At 39.6% G+C, this 17,747-nt stretch overlaps 1 protein-coding gene across 2 annotated transcripts in view; it reads left to right on the top strand.

The window, feature by feature from the left end:
* The window catches only part of LOC123793232 (uncharacterized), a 48,079-nt gene that overhangs the window by 833 nt on the left and 29,499 nt on the right, over positions 1-17,747 (top strand). Inside the window, exon 2 of one of the 2 annotated variants that reach the window (XM_087866496.1) lies at positions 1,263-1,422. The gene's annotated coding sequence lies outside the window, so the exon portion shown is untranslated. Of the gene's footprint in view, positions 1-1,262; positions 4,394-17,747 lie in introns of those variants that run through there. The other variant, XM_087866495.1, reaches the window with a different exon arrangement.

Below are 17,747 nucleotides of genomic sequence, written 5' to 3'. Positions count from 1 at the left end.
GTAAGACCTTAGAACTGAGCCTTTTATCTGCACAAAGATCTCCGGTTCTCTGGGAGTGGATAGGGGAGCCAGACGGAGTAAGTCAGTGAAGAATGGGAAACGTCCTCTTCGTTTTCTAGCAGTTGTTAGAGTCTAGGGGAGGGCTACTTAGTTATTTCCGGATCCTGCAGAACACTCTAAAGGTAGCTTAATTTTAGAAGCAACTGCAAATAATGAATATCCTTTCCGCATTTAGAACTTGTTTTAGAAACTCTCATACCCTTAAGTTTCAAAAGGTTTTGACATCCCAACTGACAGACTTTTTATGTGCTTACAGGTCTTAGCTAAACCTATAGAACAAATGGAAAATAAGATAAAGCCTTTCAAAATCGATAAGGCAAACAAATTTCTAACTTCTCAATTAGATATACAAAAATGTTCTATATTGTAATTCTCATTTTCTGAGGGGCAGGCATTGTACTAAATTCTTTACCTACATTATGTCAGTTGATCTGTACAAAAATCCAGAAAGGTAGGCAGTTTTCTATGTTAAACATGAGAAAACAGGTTCAAGTGGTGATGTAATTTGCTTTTGCTCATTGAGCTAGTTAGTGGTAGAGCCAAATTCTACCCTTGGTCTCTTGACTCCAAAGGCACTGTAAGCATTTGACCCATCAGCAGCACCTGCCCCCTGAGAATTTCTGACTAATTTAATGACTATGTGGACAAGAAGACCTCAGTATTGAGTGCACCTAGCTTAGAATTCTCCCAGAGGCCCTGAGGGAGTGTTATCTTCCCCAGTGTCATCTGTCCTAGCCAAAATCTGGAGCTGGATTTCTGCACCCATCTATCAGATTCTTAACATCTTCATTTTCCAACCTGGCCTCTTTTAATACAAACTGCTTTCTTAAAGGGAAATAGGCCTTTTGTTAGTTTTTGTAATCTACAAAATTAAAATAGTTGTTTATTTCCTGGTCATTAAATTAATACCTATTCCATTGTTAAATTTCAGAAAATAGAAGAATAAAGAAAAGTAACCCTTTCTGTGCAACCAAGTATAACCACTACTTATTTTTGGCACACAGTATAGCTTCCTTGGATATACCGCACACGCATATTTTCTCTGCTTTCAGCCATAGTCATTGCCACCTTTAATAGTCTTCCTCATTCCTGCTCATGGGCAAACTTTTTCCAACCAATATATGAAACCTTTTGTGATTTCTTCTACTGTATCCTTATAGCATTCATGTTGTATTATAATTACCTATTTGTATGTCTTTTAGACCGAGTTCCTAGGAGCAAGCTAAAGTTCTAGAACTATTAGAACAAAGCAAGAGATGGAAGAGACCGGAATGTCAAATGCACAAGTGGTTTCACACACAGTTTGTTCATCTATGGTGAAGTTTCTGCAGCTCAGCGGAGAAATGAGAAAAAATATATATAGTGAGTTTTCATTTAGTCAAACTTACTCTTAAGGATTGTGCTTTATTTTGAAATTGTCCATTCTATTACATTTATATGATGACAGTTATAGAGCAGTAGTTGTTTTCTAAATATTTTTCCTTGGAAAATAAATGTTGCTAGCTTTATTTGCTCCCATTTGGTTTATTTTATTTCTGAAATTTTTCTTGGTTCATGAAATCCTAAAATCTAACAATCACTAAGATAGAGAATGGCCACCAATGTCAGCAATCATAATGCTGGCGTGATCCTCATCTACTTGCTTCATTTGCTGTAATAGTCTCTGTATTCATTCTGGATATGAGTTAGCCTTAGTCCGAGGATGGGTCTGAGCTTGATGGTGTTCAGATAATAAGAAATGGTTGTAACTGGCAGATGGTACTAGGGCCAAAAGTAAGATACTAGTCATTCTTAATGCAGTTTATATAGATAAAATGAAGTTTCTGTCCGTTACTGTATTATATGAAAATATGTAGATGAAATTTTGCCATCCATGGAGGATATGTTTGGGTTAGTCTGACAAAATAGTAAGTTAATAAAATTCACTTTGAGGGACCCTGGGAGGTGGGCACTGTTAACCCTTTGGCATATATTTCTATCTCTCTCTAGAAATATGTCCATGGTGGTTTTAAAACATGGTACAACTTATTTGATATCCTTCCCATAAAAAGATACCTTGTGCCCCCTGCTTAAATCTGGATGGGCTTATGATTGATTTATACAACAGAATATAGTGAAAGTGATCATAATCAGTATATGTGACGTCAGAGGCTAGGTCATAAAAGGCCATGCAACTGCATCTTGTGTATTGAAACACTTGGTTTTGGAACTCTCAGCCATCATGTAAGAAGTCTGACTACTTGAGTCTGGTGTGCTGTGAAAAGCCCAGAATAATACGAGACCCCTTGAAGTACTCTCATTGGCAATCACAGCTGAACCCACCACACCAGTTAGCCCAGGTACCAGTTATGTGAATGGTGAAGCAGATTCCATCTCTCAGCCATTTGAGCCACCCGTCAGCCTTTTCAGTCTTGTTGAGCTGAGGCCATAGACTTGTGGACCAGAAGCGAGCCATTCCTGTTCTGTCTTGTCCTAATTCCTGACCTGAAGAATTCATGGCCTTAAAAGAATTGGAAAACAAGACACAGACTGGGAGAAATATTTGCAAAAAATACATCTGATAAAGGACTGTTATCCAAGATGTATAAAGAACTTTTAAAACTCAACAATAAGAAAATAAAAGCTCATTAAAAACAATGGGCCAAACACCTTAATAAACCTCACCGAAGAAGATAATACAGATGTCATATGAATATATGCAAAGATGCTCTATATCATATCCTCAGGGAAATGCGAAGTAAAACAAAATGACTTACCACCACACACCTATTAGAATGGCCAAAATCCAGTACACTGATAACACCAAAGACTGGTGAAGATGTGGAGCAGAAGGATTCTCATACAATGTTAATGGGAATGCAAAATGGTACAGCTACTTTGGAAGATAGTTTGTAAGTTTCTTATAAAATGAAACATACTCTTCCCGTGTGATCCAGCAATTGCACTTGTTACTATTTACCTAAAGGAGGTGAAATTTTATGTCCGTACAGAAACCTGCACATTGATGTTATCTTTACTCATAGTTGCCAAAACTTAGAAGCAACCAAGATGTCCTTCAGTAGATAAATGGATTAATAAACAGTGGTACATTCAGACAATGGAATATTATTCAGCAGTAAAAAGAATTGAGCTATCAAGCTATGAAAAGACATGGAGGAAACTTAAATGAATACTACTAGGTGAAAGAAGTAATCTGAAAAGGCTACACACTGTGATTCCAACTATACATCATTCTGGAAAAGACAAAACTTTGGAGACAGTAAAAAAGATCAGTGGTTGCCAGATGGGGACAAGGGAGAGATGAGTAGGCAGGATATAGAGGATTTTTAGGGCAACAGAAATATTCTGTATATTATAATGATGAATGTATGTCACAGTGCTTTTGTCCAAATCCATAGAATGTACAACACCAAGAATGAACCCTAAGGTAAACAGTAGACTTTGGGTGATTTTGATGTGTCAGTGTAGATTCATCCTTGGTAAAAAATGTACCCTTCTAGTAAACAATACTGATAATGGGAGAGGCTGTGCATGTGGGGGGATAGTGGGTATATAGGAATTCTCTGTGCCTTTTGCTCAGTTTTGTTGTAAATCTGAAACTGCTCTGAGAAAAAATAAAGTCTTAAAAAGAAGCATAATGAAAATGATTGTTTTACTTCTTGTTTAGGGTTGTTTGTTATGCAACTGTGCCAGGGAATAGATAATTGGAACCATGTCCATTGTCTCTGTACTTACATACACTCCACCTATTTGAAAAAGGCTTCTTGCTTCAGGTGATTTTTTTTGCCTAGAGCTGACTTTAAGCTTAGAAAAGATGTCTAGGGTTTTCTTTTTTAGGAATATGTTGCCTTCAGAGTCTGAGATTGTGTTAACCAATGAAAGAGTTAAGTGAGTGTTAGATTTAAAGGTTGCAAATGCAGGGAAGGGATGTGAGTAGGTCTTTCCATAATGCTAGATTTCTGTCATGTGTCATTTTTTTCTCCTCCCCCAAAGTGGGAGGGAAAATAGCCTACTGTGTACCAAATGAATGGGGAAGAAAATAAAAGTGGAAACTTTAAAATCTGAACTTTGCCCGTTAAGTGTCAGCTTTACCTATCACATTGTTCAGGTTACATTTTAAGCTTCATTGAAGACACCATGGTTTATTCATTTCTACCTCCTCTACATCTGTAATAGGTAAAGCTGTACATACGTCTATGTATTACCAGATTTCTACATACATGTCTGTATGTCTTTATATACATTTTGACCTCATTTTAGACTTCTCTCAAGTATTTTTTGGTTGCCCTTACAAGTTTTGGTGGATGTAACAAATATATGAAATATGAAAATCTGTTTAACATGTTCATGTTAAAAGAAAAATGAATTAAAATGACTTGGAAAAAATTTTCAAATATTTCATGTCATTTTGTTCATTTTGTTTGTGGATCTTAGGATTCAGAGCAACCTATGGCCTGCCACCCAGTTGTGGTCTGCAGTCTGTTTCTGTGTGGCTTATGAGCTAAGAGCTATTTTTACATCTTTTTTTACTGTAGTAAAATAACATACTATAAAAGTTACCATTTAACCATTTTTAAGTGTACAGTTCAGTGGCATTAAGTACATTCATATTGTTGTGAAACTGCCAGTACCAAATCCATATGTGGTTTTTTTCATTGTCCCAAACTGAAACTTTGTATCTATTTGACACCAACTCCCCATTTTCCTTTCCCCCAGGTCCTGGTAGTCACTATCCTACTTTCTGTCTCTATGAATTTGTTCTAGGTACTTCATGTAAGTGGAGACATACACTATTTGTCCTTTTCACATCTGGCGTATTTCACTTAGCATAATGTTTTTAAGGTCCATTCATGTTGTAGCAGGTATCAGAACTTTCTTTTTTAAGGCTGACTAGTATGCTGTTGTATGTATATACCACATGTTCTTTGTCCATTCACCTGTCAATGGGCATTTGGGTTTCTGCCTTTTGCCTGTTGTGAATATTGCTGCTGCGAACATTGGTGTATGTACTTTGACCTTTTGACCCTGTCCACAGAGCCCTCCTTTCTATCCCCTAATGGCGTCTAGTGCCACTGTGTACACAGGTTACAAGGGGAAATGGAGAACTGTTAGTTCAGTAGGTATAGAGTTTCAGCTTTTCAAGATGTAATGAGATCTGGAGATTGGTTGACAACAGTGTGAATATACCAACTGCTTTCAATTGGCTCTTACATTTCTAGAGTTGTTAAAAAAGATTAAAAAGCATTTAAAAATACTATCTGGCCTTCTACAGAAAAAGTTTGCCAACCCTTAATTTAAAGTAACTTTTAAAACTTCTATAATGGGCTATTATTGCTGAATGAATTTCAACATAAAGTTCATTCATTTCTTCACTAGAGAAGTATTTAAATTTTAGTAGACTTTCTCATAGTAAATATTTGGGGAACTCTAGTTAATTTAGTCCCCAAACCAACATTGAAAAAATCATGGTTTTGTTTTTGTTATTAAGTAAGAGTAAGGTTCACGGGTTTACAAGCAAGATTCATTGATTTTAAAGAGATCCTGCAGTAAATTCAGGGTAATAGGGCACAAAGGTTCCTTTTTTTAGAGCAGGATAGAGTGAAAAAAGGCCCCACTAGGTATAACTAGGAATATAGAGGTTGGAGGCACTGTCCTTTTTACTTTTGCTCTACTTTTCTGATGCTACTCTGGGCAAGCTGTCTTTCGAACCCTAGTATGTCCTTAAGAAAGAGATTCCCAAACTTTCTCATTTGACAGCACCATTGGAATCTCTAATTTTTTCATGGTGTCCTTGAGCCTAAGAAATACTTAATAGTTCCATTTATTAAGTAATTAGGTCCAAACAACCTAATCATAGACATTCTTATAATGTTTCGCGGCTGTTTCTGTGTTTCTCTCAAAAATTTAAAATGTCCCATGGAGCCTTGTGAGTTCACTCCAATGTCCTATGCCCCCGAGCACACAATTTGGGAATTGCAGTCCTAGGGTCTTCTACCTGTGTTTCTGACTTGGATTTGATTTTGTCCTTACCCTTGCTTCTTGTTTTAACCCAATTACTATTTCCCACATTTCCAGGGTTTGCCTAACAATTTCTGATGGCTCTCTCTGCTTACAGATTTAATTTTTACATTCTTGATTCAGGTTTCTTCCTTCATTAGCTTTTATATTGGTTTTTCTTTATAAAGTCTTTGTGTTATACTACTGAAATAAATACTTAAATGAGTAGAACATTTACCCTCATCTTCAAAATTGTGTTAGGGGAATTACTAGATTAATGACTGTAAGGCTCTTTAGTTTCCTCACAAGAAAGGTGATAAAGTATCTTAAGCCACCTGATAATCCTTAGTAGTATATGTTGGCCTTTGTCACTGAAGTGAAGAAGATGCTGTGAATGGTATAAACAACTTGCATGGTAAATAATAAATTACCTTTACTATAAATTATTACTCACTAGATGAACTTTCCAGTAGCTCTGTCTGGTAGGGAAGTTGTTTTTTCTTTTTCTTTTTCTTTTTTTGCCTTCTTATCTCCATGGATGTTTCAGGCTGACTTAAGTGACACTTCTGAAATACCAAGTTACAGGTTAAAAGAAATTTGAAAAACCTTAATAACATTATTAGGTAATAGATTCAAAACTAGATAATTCAGATTTGGGAGAAAAGGTATTTCTGGTTAGGAAAAAGATTCTGTGCATTATAAAAATGTGAGAAAGGAAAAATGTTTTTATACTGAAACAAATTATTTTAGGATTTAAACAAAGGTCATTATGTCATTCATCTGTACATTAGATGCTAGACTATGGTGATCACCCATAGAAAGAAGGCTTTGACTTACATGAGGTAAGGAGAATTCATGGGAGGATTTTGGTCTACTGTGGAGGAATGGTTTTCTTCTTCAAATATGAGGAGAGCTCTCTATAATTTCAGGCTGTGAATTGCACTTGTGTAAACTCATGTAAAGTACATGTCCTATGTACTTTTACACAGGTAGGAGATGGGGGTAGGGTAAGTATTAATACCTCTCCTGTGCTATAGAACCAGTATTCTGTACATGCGTAGCTCTGCATGGAATCCCACCAGGCTTGGGCCAGTCTAATCAATGCTTTTATTTAGATGTCATCTTTACTATGTAGAGGTAGAACTAGAATTTTTTGCTGCTCTTGTGTAAGTCTTAGGATTTCTGCTTTCCAGTTTTCTTATTTGGGAAGGGAGAACAAAAAAGAATAGCAGTGTCTTTGTTTCTCCCTCCCTGCTTGATACTCTCCCTAGAACTCTTTCTAAGTCAGGGTATAAGAATCAGGTGGTTGTCCCAGAACCAATCTTTTTCACCTCCCCCTAATCTCAGGGAGCTCCAAAGGGTTTGAGAAATGTACTTTCTAGATAGACTTCATAGTGTTTTATAATCAGTGTCCCCAGGAAAGAAGACTCAATGGCAAAAGTACCTTGTTTGATATATTTTCTATTGCTGCCATAACAAACACAAATGTAGTGGCTTAAATAATATATATTATCTCACAGTTCTAGAGGCCTGGACCTCAAAGAGCTAAAGCCCAGGAGTTGGCTGGGTAACATTCCTTTCTGGAGGCTCTAGGGAAAATGTCTTTCCTTGCTCATTCACATCATTGGCAGAATTCAGGTCCTTGAAGTTACAGAACTAAAGTTCCTGTCCTTGCTGGCTGTCAGCTGAGGGCTGTCCACAGCTTCTAGAGGATGTCCACATCCTTGCTTTGTGGTCTTTTTCCTCTACTTTCAAAGCCAGCAACAGTACGTTGAGTTCCTTTCAAGAGTCCCCTCTTTTTTCTTCATCTTGTACTTCTATTTTTTAACGTTTTCATTTATTTATTTATTTATTTATTTATTTATTTATTTATTTATTTATTTATTTATTTGAGAGAGAGAGTGTGCACGAGCTGGGGGTAGAGGCAGAGGGGGAGGGACAAGCAGACTCCCACTGAGCAGGGAGCCTGATGTAGTGCTTGATCCCAGGACCCTGGGATCATGACCTGAGCCGATGGCAGACACTTAACCAACTGAGCCACCCAGGTGCCCCCATCTTATACTCCTAAAGATCCTTGTGATTAGATTGGTGCCACCCAGCTAATTTAAAATAATCTCAAGATCCTTGATGACGTTTGCAAAATCTGTTTTGCCATGCAAGGTAACGTATTCACAGGTTCTGGAAGTAGGAGGACATGAACATCTTTGGGGCCCATTATTCTGCATACCACACTTGGTGATGTTCATAAAGGACCTGATATTGGAACAGTCTTCAGCTTTCAGCCAGTCCTCAGCTGTCAGTTTCGTACATTGTATATTGATATCTACAGTTTCCTTTGCTATGCTGAATTCAGACTTTCTTACATCCACCAGTTAGTATTTGAGGATAATTCTTTCATAGTATAGAACTATATAGAATAAGGGGATGGAAATAAAGGAGATACAGAGATGAGGGAAAGTTTTCTCTTCCAAAAATGACAGAAAACAACAATGATTTGAGCATGTTTAAGTGCTGATGGGAGGGAGCCAGTAGAGGAGGAAAGGGAAGCATGGCAGACTGAAGGTAATTCTCCCACATGTATCTGTTCTTCCCTTCTGCCACAGTAAAAGACTTGTGGTTCGGCACAAGGCCACCTACCTAGAAAGTACATTTCTCAAACCCTTTGGAGCTCAAGTTCTGAATAGTGATTAGGTTCCTCTAGTGATGCATTCTCTGATGTGTAGAAGGCAGAATGAGGTGTCCAGCACAGCTTGGTCTCCTAGCAGCATTCTAGAGTTCATAGTGAAGAAACTGGAGGCAGTGGCAGCCTCTGGATTTGATTCTCTAAACCCTGTCATTGGCCACCAGCTCTGCTACCACCTAATTATGCCCTCTGGGAAAGCCTAGAGACCACTTCTTTTAGCAAGCATTGGGTAAGGGAGCAAGAGGGCATCTCTCCAAGGCGCTCTCGACATCCAGAGAAGACGGTGAGAAATGTCACAGAAGCTGCACTTCTAGATTACAGTGGGAAAATGGAATTTCAGAGGGGAAGAAGCTAGGCCGTAGGTCCTCACAAAGACATGTTTGGTGTGGTTAGTACAATGAATCCACAGAGAATAGTAATAGGGGTGTTCTGGAATAAACAACGTACACAGCTCTGCTTTACATAGAAGGAATACTTTGAGGTCAGCTGGGAAGAAACTAACTAGATCACTGTTTGGATTCATGATTTCTTACCAGGTTCCCAGAAGTAAGCCAGTGTATAGACCTGAAGTCCCTCAACAGAGGTGGGGACTACATGCCTCTGAAAAAGAACCCTATAGGACAGCTATAGGGGTATACAGTGAATTTCCTCCACAGAGTGGAGAAGAGCTTTCTGCAGAGTGACCTGCAGCTATTTACCCATGGGACTGTGCACTGAGGAAAGGGAAATACCCAGAACATCTGGGAGCTATGACATACTGACTCTAATTTTACACTGATCCCCAGAAACCCTGAACTCTACAAAAGTCCACCAAAGTTGGTGCTTATGTACGTCAGGTTTTACATAAAGTCTTGACCCAAATTCAGCTAACAGTGGGTCTAGTGGAATTGCAGATCCACACTGTGCTGATTATTACAATTGCAGGATATATGGTGAGAATGTACACACAATATACGTGGCAACAAAGTACCGTTCTGGTTCCCTGTCCTTCAGAGTGAGGGCTGTTATGAAAGGAAAAACTAGAGTCTCTGGAACTCATCCCACACAATACACCAATAGTAATTGGGAAGCAGTACTTCGGAAGGGATTGGAGAAATTACCACTGCCATAAAAACCTCGAGAGAAGCAGGGATAGTGATTCCTATTATATCTGCATAAAATATTTCTATGTGATCAGAGCAACAGCTTGAAGGGCCTTGGAAAATGATTGATTATTGCAGATCTGATCAGACTGTGATGTTCCTTGTGGGTGTAGTTTTAGGTGTATATTGACTGGAACAGGTCATCACCCTAGCACCTGCCCTGCGACCAATGACCTGGCAAATGCATTCTTTTACAACCAGTCAGGAGCAGTTTGCATTTATATAGCAGAGCCAAAGCTATACCTTTTACTGCATTTTATGAAACATCACATTTTTTTTACATTGATTATTTTGCAATGTTAATTGAACCTAGTGAGCGGAGTAGAAACTGTGTATGCTGGAGGGTGGGAGATAAACTAATAGTTTAGGGCCCTACCACCTTGATGAAGTTTTAAGGGGTTCAGTGATTTGGGGCATATTTTAGGAAATCCCTTCTACAGAGAGACAAGTGGCAGTACCTTGCACCAACCACCTCAAAGAAAGAGGCACAGTGTATGATGAAGCTTTCTGGATTTTGGTGACAACCTATACCACATTTGGGCATGCTGTACCAGCCCATTCGTGAGATAAGCCATCAGCTGCCAGTTTTAAGTGGGTCCTGGAACAAGAACGAGTTCTGCAGCAGGTCCAGGCTGATAAGCAGGCTGACGTACCTGTTGGGCCTTATGGGCTTAGCAGATCTAATGGCCTTGTAAGTGTGCCCAGCAGCAGAGATGCTGTTGGAGACTTTGGCAAGCCCTAGATTTCTGAGGAAGTTCAAGCTATAACTGTTCTTTTGAAAAGCAGTTTTTGAGGTGCCTAGGTGGCTTAGTCAGTTAAGTGTCTGCCTTTGGCTCAGGTCATGATCTCGGAGTCGTGGGATCGAGCCCCACATCAGGATCCCTGCTCAGTGGGGAGCCTGCTTCTCCCTCCACAACCCCCCTTCCCACACTCACGCTCTTTCTTACTCTGCTCTCTCTCAAATGAATAAATAAAATCTTAAAAAAAAAAAAAAAAGGCAAGGGGTCAAGACCAGAGGGCAAAGAGAGCGGCAGCACTGGGGTTGTGAGGAATGGCTGATTATACACTTGGGAGTTGGGGGAGATCAGGACAAAGGGAGGTGTCCAAAAGGATTTTCATATGCTAAAGAAGGCCCTCAGGATACTGGAGGCCTTACTATTGTCAAGCTAAGGTTGCCTTTCCCTCCAGCAAACCATTAAGACAGTTGGGAGTTTCCTGGAGGAATGTCACACATATCCCTATGGTTAGGGGGGTGGGTAGGTTTCAGGGTGTCAGCTTGTGCTTTGTCCTCAGCTTGCCTTCTGCTCCCTCATCACTGACATGGTGACAGCAGCTAGACCCCAAGATCTGACTTTTCCTGCTCACCTGCTTGTACCACTGACCTTTATCCCATGTTTTTCCTTAAGCATTTTTTTCCAGCTTATCTCTTCACTCAGACTAAAGACCAAGATGCATAGCGTTTCTTGATAGAAACCAAAACTAGCCCTCAAGCAATGATGACTGCCTGAGATGCATAGCATTTCCTGATAGAAACCAAAACTACGCCTCAAGCAATGATGACTGTCTAGACAAGGTTCCACCCAGGTGGGCCCACCCAGACCATCCGGATCAGTTTTTCTTTATCTTTTAAAAAATTTTTTTAAAATTTACATTCAATTTAATCAACATATACTGTACTATTAGTTTCAGAGGTAGAACTCAGTGATTCATCAGTTGCATACACTACCTGGTGCTCATTACTTCAAGTGTCCTCCTTAGTACCCGTCACCCAGTTACCCCATCCCCCCCACCTGTCCTCCAGCAACCCTCAATTTGCTACAGTTAAAGAGTCTCTTATGGTTTGCCTCCCTCTCCATTTTCCTCTTATTTTGTTTTTCCTTCCCTCTCCCTATGTTCATGTTTTGTTTCTTAAATTCCACATATGAGTGAAATCATATGGCTTATTTTGCTTAGCATAATACCCTCTAGTTCCATCCACATCATTGCAAATGGCAGGATTTCATTTTTTGATGGCCGAGTAATATTCCAGTGTATGTGTGTGTGTGTGTGTGTGTGTGTGTGTGTGTGTGTGTGTGTGTATATGTATATATATATATACATACATACATACAGATATGGGAAACAAAGGCAGAAGGAAGTGTGGATAAAAGTAAATGTCCTTATAACCTATAGCCCATTGACAAATACTTGCAGCAGGCAGAGTATAAACTTTCCTCCAGGAAGCTCCAAACTGTCCTAATGTTTAAGCCTTGCTAGAGGGAAAAACAGCCTTAGTTTGACAACAGCAAAGCCTCTGATATCCTGTGAGTCTCCTTTAACATAAAGAAAATCCTTTTGGAACTTCCCTTTGTCTTTCCTTCCCCCAACCCCAAAGCATATCATTAGTTGCCCCTCACTATCCGTGGACAGCAGCTCTTTCTGCCCATCGGTCCTGTCCCCGTGCTTTAATAAAATCACCTTTTTTGCACCAAAGATGTCTCAAGAATTCTTTCTTGGCGGTCGGCCCAGACATCACCAACATTGAAAAACTACATCATATACCATATCTTCTTTATCCATTCATCTGTTGATGGACTTCTGGGTTCTTTCAATATTTTGGCAATTGCAGACATTGTTCCTATAAACATTGGTGTGCATGTGCCCCTTTGAATCACTGTTTGTATCTTTTGGATAAATAACCAGTAGTACAATTGCTGGGTCGTAGGGCAGTTCTATTTTTAACTTTTTGAGGAACCTCCATACTATTTCCAGAGTGGCTGCACCAGTTTGCATTCCCACCAACAGTGCAAGAGGGTTCCCCTTTCTCTGCATTCTCACCGATATCTGTTGTTTCCTGAGTGTTACTTTTAGCTGTTCTGAACACAACAGGAATGTCCACTCTCACCACTGTTGTTCAACATAGTACTGGAATTCCTAGCCTCAGCAATCAGACAACAAAAAGAAATAAAAAGCCCCCAAATCTGCAAAGAAGAGTTCAACCTTTCATTTTTCACAGATGACATAATATTCTAAGAGTTCAACCTTTCATTTTTCACAGATGACATAAAGACTCCAGAAAAAAAATGATACAGGACTGATACAGGAATTCAGCAAAGTGGCAGGATATAAAACCAACACACGGGGGGCCTGGGTGGCTCAGGTCATGATCCTGGGGTCCTGGGATTAAGCCCCACATCGGGCTCCCCACTCAGCAGGGAGTCTGCTTCTCCTTTGCCCTCTGCCTCTCCCCACCATTCATGTTCTTTCTTGCTCACATTCTCTCTCTCAGATAAATAAAATCCTTTAAAAAATTTGTTAAGTATAAAAAATCAGTGCACAGATTTCTATACATTAACAATGAGGCAGAAGATCAAGAGAAATCAAGGAATTGATCCCATTTACAATTGCACCAAAACCCATAAGATACCAAGGAATAAACCTAACCAAAGAGGTAGGGATCTGTACCCTGAAAACTATAAAACACTTGTGAAAGAAATTGAGGAAGACACAAAGAAATGGAAAAACATTCCATGTTCATGGATTGGAAGAACAAATATTGTTAAAATGCCTATGCTACCCAAAGCGATCTACACATTCAATGCAATCCCTATCAAAATACCATCAACATTTTTCACAGAACTGGAATAGACAATCCTAAAATTTGTATGGAACCAGAAAAGAGCCCAAATAGCCAAAGGAATGTTGAAAAAGAAAACCAAAGCTGGAGGCATCACAATTCTGGACTTCAAGCTCTATTACAAAGCTATAATCATCAAGACAGTATGGTACTAGTGAGAAAACAGACACATAGATTAAAGGAACAGAATAGAGAACCCAGAAATGGACCTTCAACTCTATAGTCAACTGATCTTTCACAAAGCAGGAAAGAATATCCAATGAAAAAAAGTCTCTCCAACAAATGGTACTGGGAAAATTGGACAGCCACATGCAGAAGAATGAAACTGGATCACTTTCTTACACCATACACAAAAATAAACTCAAAATGGATGAAAGACCTAAATGAGACAGGAATCCATCAAAATCCTAGAGGAGAATGCAGGCACCTCTTCGACGTCGGCCACAACAACTTCTTGCTAGATGTGTCCCCAAAGGCAGGAGAAACAAAAGCAAAAATGAACCATTAAGACTTCATCAAGATAAAAAATTTTTGCATAGCAGAGGAAACGGTCAACAAAGCCAGAAGACAACCAACAGAATGGGAGAAGATATTTGCGTCTTATCAGATAAAGTGCTAATATCCAAAATCTATAAAGAACTTACCAAACTCAACACCCAAAAAACAAAAAATCCAATCAAGAAATGGGCAGAAGACATGAATAGACATTTCTCCAAAGAAGACATTCAAATGGCCAGCAGACACATGAAAAAATTCTCCACATCACTTGGCATCAGGCCAGTTTTAACTTAACCCCGACTCACACCTGCACAGATGGACCATGGAGTAACCATGGAGTGACCAACAGTTACCTTTCCCTCATTATAATACTAAAATCTGTGCCCAAGGAGGAGCACAAGCCTTCACATAACATACATTGTATATATAGGCATGTTTCCATAAGGCACATGCCCCACCCTATGTCCACCTCTATGATGACAAGGCTCCCCTATCTAAATATTCATCCTAACCCTAGATAAAAGGAACCCATTTACCCTTACTTGAGGAGTCATGGCTTTGGAAGTTATTCCTCATGATGTTCTTATTTGCTGCAAATAAAGTTTGCTTTGTTCCACCTGCTGCAGTTTCTATCTGTGACTCACCAAGGAGTGAATTCAAGTAAGTTCAGTTACCGTGGGTGTCCTTGGACTGTTAAGAACTGTGAAGGGTATGAGATTTTTACCCTTTTTGCAAACTAACAGATTAGCCTGCCATAGTTTCATAAATGCCTATAGAAGATATGAGACATCTCGGTCAGAGACAAAGGACTTTTCTACTCATAGCACAGCAGGCAGTGTGAGCTTCATGTCTGTATTGGTTCCTTTGCCTTCCAAGTTCCATGGGTTAGGTGAAAAGGTCCCAGTACATGCTGCGAATGTAGTGGGTTTGCATCAGAGCTGAGAAACTCCAAATTTAGAAAACCCCAATCTTTTAGAATGACCTGCAGGTGAACCTGCCCCCTTTGCCGTGGAGGTAGAACTCATCCTTATTATCTTGGTCAGGAAACAAATGTGCTCTTTGCCCTAGAAGGAGATATTATCTTTACATTACAAGGCTGTTTGCCATATAAATCCTTGAAAAGATGTAGCAGCCACTGGCCGAGAGCTTAGGCTAAGGATATAATAGGAAAACAGGTTTGTGACCTTGCGGGCTTTAGCGTAAACGTCAGAGCACAGCGGCCGGAAAGGCCGGCTTGCCAGGCGGCCAGGAATGCCAGGCTTACACACAGTAGTTGGGAACGCCCAGCTTGCTCAGTGAGCTCAGTGCAGAACGCTGCCCCAACCGAAACGTGATTGCTCTTGACAATAGTCCGCAGGGTCCATAGAAACATGTTTAAGATAGGCCTCACTTGCTGCACGTAACATCATCTAATCCCGTGACCTTCCCCGTGATGTACTACTATTCACTAGGATGTAATACGGATCATTCCTTTGATTGTCTTTGATTGTTTATTGCCAATAAATACGCAAGGTTGCAGCTGTTCGGGGCGATTGCAGTCTTGGCAGTGGCATGCCTGGTGGTCGTCCCCTGCACCCACACTCTCTTTCACAAGCTAACCTGTCTGTGCCTCGTCCTTCTCCTGAATCAATGCCGCGGCGCTGCGGGCGGTGTCGCGGCAAAAAGATAGTTCAGAGCAAAAGCTGATAGAAAGCAAGCAGAAATGTTATGAATGAATTTGTCCCCTAATAAAGATTAAACTAGATAACCAGACCTACTTGATTTGTATCACCAAAATTATACATCTGGTGAATAGAGGACTGACTTGAGTCAACCTGACAGAATTACTTGCTTTCCTTTCCCAAGACAGCTGTTAGGCGTAGAGCTCTTTTAATAAAGGGAAGGCCACATACCCTTGAGGAATGTCTGAGATAATACAGAAGGTGCATTCCATGATCTTGTCTCAGGTTTATCAGGAAAGCATGCAACAGGTTAAGGGAAACAGCCACACCTTTTGTTATTATCAGACAATTTTGGACGAATTGCCGAATACTTATAATGATTACTGGTCATATGATTCAGTCAAGGTTCTAGCTGGTCATATGATTCAACCAAGGTCACACATGGTCAAACAGGTTGGTGTTTTGAGGAGAGTTTAACAGAGGGATTGTTTACAAAAGTTTGGACAAGGACTATGGAAACCACTAGGGGCGGTGCAGTAACAGGGCAAAGAGGAGGAAGTCGTTGCAGGGATCTGAAGACAGACTGCGTGCAATAGGTCATCTAGAAAGAGCCATGACCTTCTGTGGAGGGATGACCTCATCAACAGGAGCTGAAACAATGCTCAACCTCACTCTCCTCCCTTTCTCTGATCTTCTTTCATGCCCTCTGTTGGCCAAACTGGAAGCCAGAGGACAAGGAAGCCTCTTGATATAGTCCAAACAAACCAGCCTCCCAGGGCACAGAACACAGCAGAGAAGGGCAGAGGATGGATTTGGAATGACAAATGGAAGAAATCCAACCCAGCATAATGAAACAGTATTAAAAACAATACTTAAGCTTAAAATATTCTGACTCTCCAGTGCTTCCATTGCTGGCTAACTTTTTTATTATGAGAGGGAATGAGCTGGAAATTAGATGTTTGGGACATAAATCTGCCTAAATTTATATGATAACCAGTATTGTTTATTTTTATTCCATACTTGTATAAATATGAATGATTTACATCATTTTACTTGCTAGTGTCCTTCTGAAACTGGCTGATACTTCCCCATCTTCACTCCTATTTTACCCACAGAAAGTATGATCTGTTATGATTTTTGAATATGCCCTCATTTTCATGTGACCACTGAACTGGCCCGCTGCAGATTTGACCCAATTATTTCAGCCATTTTCATGTTTGATTCTCATTACTATGGGGTGAATGAACTGTGTGGCCATCTATACTGATTATGAAGGGGCTTGTGGTGATGGGATTAGAGGTGCTGCAGCCTGGTCATTCTGCACAGGAGCATTCTTCTCAAGAATCAGTCTAAAAAAATCAGCAGAAGAGAAGATGCTGAGCCTTTCAAATTCTTTTCCATTTGACTTTTCAGCTACACTGTCACCAGCACTTTTTAAGCTAATACAGTAGGACAGGTTTCCTGAAATAAGTGCCCTGCATCTTTGGAAAGAGCAAATGGGGGACAATATCCAGATCTGAAGTTTACAGCCACACTGAACTGACCATACTAGTTAACCTCAGGGAGCCCTGAATTGCACAATGTATATTTTCTGAAAGAGGTGAAGCAAGGCAGTGAGAGCAAATTTTGAAACTGAAGACTAGTAAAATTTTATGCAAAAGTATACCAAAGTGAATCTCGGTGGTCTAGTTTTCTTTTTACTTATATTTAATCCTTAAAATTTCTAATAATGAACTATTATCATATATCACATTAGCTGTACTATTGTCATCTTCATTCATGGCCATAAAAATTTCAGCTTTAAAAGGCGACTGTGGTTTCTTAATCAGATTATTTTAAATTTGGGACATTGTGTGTGTGTCTGCGTGTGTGTGTGTGTGTGTGTGTGTACAGTTACAAATTCTTAGATCTAGTAGGGTTTTATTTTTGTGTATTTTTCCCCAAAGTTGGTTTATAAAGCTAGGCACTTTCTTATTGCAGAAGCCTATTGATATGAACTAATATTTCTATTTCTATTTGTAACATTTATTTATTATAAACATTATATATTATATATGTAATATATAATGAATATTATAAATAATGTAATG

The sequence above is a fragment of the Ursus americanus genome, chromosome 13 (assembly GCF_024610735.1).
Source record: "Ursus americanus isolate L20-20 chromosome 13, mUrsAme1.1.p, whole genome shotgun sequence".
NCBI classification, from domain to species: domain Eukaryota; kingdom Metazoa; phylum Chordata; class Mammalia; order Carnivora; family Ursidae; genus Ursus; species Ursus americanus.
Note: the sequence above shows the minus strand (reverse complement) of the source record. Positions and strands in the feature narration are given on the sequence as shown.